The sequence below is a fragment of the Hylobates moloch genome, unplaced genomic scaffold, assembly GCF_009828535.3.
Source record: "Hylobates moloch isolate HMO894 unplaced genomic scaffold, HMol_V3 SCAFFOLD_798, whole genome shotgun sequence".
In the NCBI taxonomy this organism is placed as follows: domain Eukaryota; kingdom Metazoa; phylum Chordata; class Mammalia; order Primates; family Hylobatidae; genus Hylobates; species Hylobates moloch.
Genome location: NW_026653073.1, coordinates 7,261 through 9,051, shown reverse-complemented (window position 1 = coordinate 9,051; position 1,791 = coordinate 7,261).

Here is a 1,791-nt window from a genome sequence, read left to right as displayed (position 1 = left end):
CTGGTGAGGCTGGTGTGGCTGCGGCAGTGGGACACTGGATGGCACCCCTTGTTTTAGAGACGATCCCCGTGATCACCACCACCATAGAACAGTGAGATCATGTGCCTGTGCTCTACCAGGGGCAGGGAAGACAGATGTCTAGACTTTATAGATTCTGAGACCATGAAGAATCACACAGCAGAACATTCCACAAACATAGAAAGGGTGTTCAAATGCTGTACAGATAAAAATACACCAGCAAACAATTATATAGTCTCTTTTTTTTTTGCCTGCCCAATATCTGTACATGTTAATCTTCCAATAAACTTCCAAAAAACACATCCCCAGTGGTAGTTTTGTAATTTTCACATTTAGCAAACAAGACTACACTCATCATTTCTCTAAACAGACAGGAAAAAAAATGCATTAGAGTATTATTTAGAGAAGTGGTTTGCAAAGTGAAATCCCCAGACAACAGCATCAATATTACCTGACAACTTGTTAGAAGTACAGTCTCAGGACAATTCTAGAGCTATTGAATCAGAAACTTTTCTTCAGAAATGAAGATAACTATTACTTTTAGAGTTGCTTTTATATGATGGGAAAAAATTGACCCAAACTCTTGTGGTTATTGCATCCAGCTGCAAATCTAGCTTTCTAGTTGATGCTCATTCTTCTTGTAGTTCTGTCATGATTCCATCTCAGTTATCTCATCCTATGAACAAAACTGAAAAGCTAACTGCTACTTTCACATCCTGTTTACCTCTATATGCAATAGGAGGCTGGGTTCAGTGACTTGTGACTGTAATTCCAGCTATTTGAGAGGCTGAGGCAGGAGGATTGCTTGAGCCCAGGAGTTGGAGACTGCAGTGAGTCATGATCATGTGACTGCACTCTGGCCTGGGCAACAAACAAGACCATGTCTCTTAAAACTAAAAATTTAGCCAAGATGGTGGCTCATACCTGTAGTCCCAGCTACTTTGGAGGCCGAGGCTTGAGCCAAGGAGTTTGAGTCCAGCCTAGGCAACAGAGTGAGATGCTATCTCCATTTAAAAAAAAATAAAATTAAAAAAATATATATGTAATATGGAGAGAGAAAAGAAATTTAAGATAAGCTATAAGAATATATACATGTTACAGTAAGAAATGAGACACATGAGATAAAATTTTTGTTTCAGCATTTCATCATAAAGTCACTTATAACTTCTTTCCACCACTTTTCTCCCATATTCCCTTAGCTTTTAGCAAGTATCTCAGCTATTCAGAATCATTTACCTTCATTTCTAAGGGACCTGAACCCTTGCTGTACCCTCTTGTTTAGTAATCTCAGTGAACCTTTTGCACTGAATGTAGGTTTGAGGAGGCGATTTAGATTATTATCTCAGTTTAATGGTAACTCTTCTTTATCTCCTTATGACAAGAATCTTAATTCTTTCTTACCACGAGAATTTTCCACCCCAGCCAACAGTAAACTCATTTTCTGCCTACAGTGTTGTGTTCTGTTCAGTGTCATGAGAGGCTTAAGATAGCCAGGTTGGAGCTTTAAATGCCATAGCTACGTAACTATTATTTCCCCCAATAGAAAGGTTTGCTCTGTAGGGACTGGAACCTCTAAATCATCAGAGTCCAGAATTGTGGGGACTACAAGTGGATCTTCAAATGTAATCATGAGAAGTACTACCTTTTCTCTATGCTTAGTTTCCTGAGATATATATTCTGTTTGTGGGAGAAATGGCACTATATATGTATTAGTTGCGGCTCAGCTCACAAGGTGTCCTTCAGGACAGCACTTCAAACTCACAAAATGTTGTC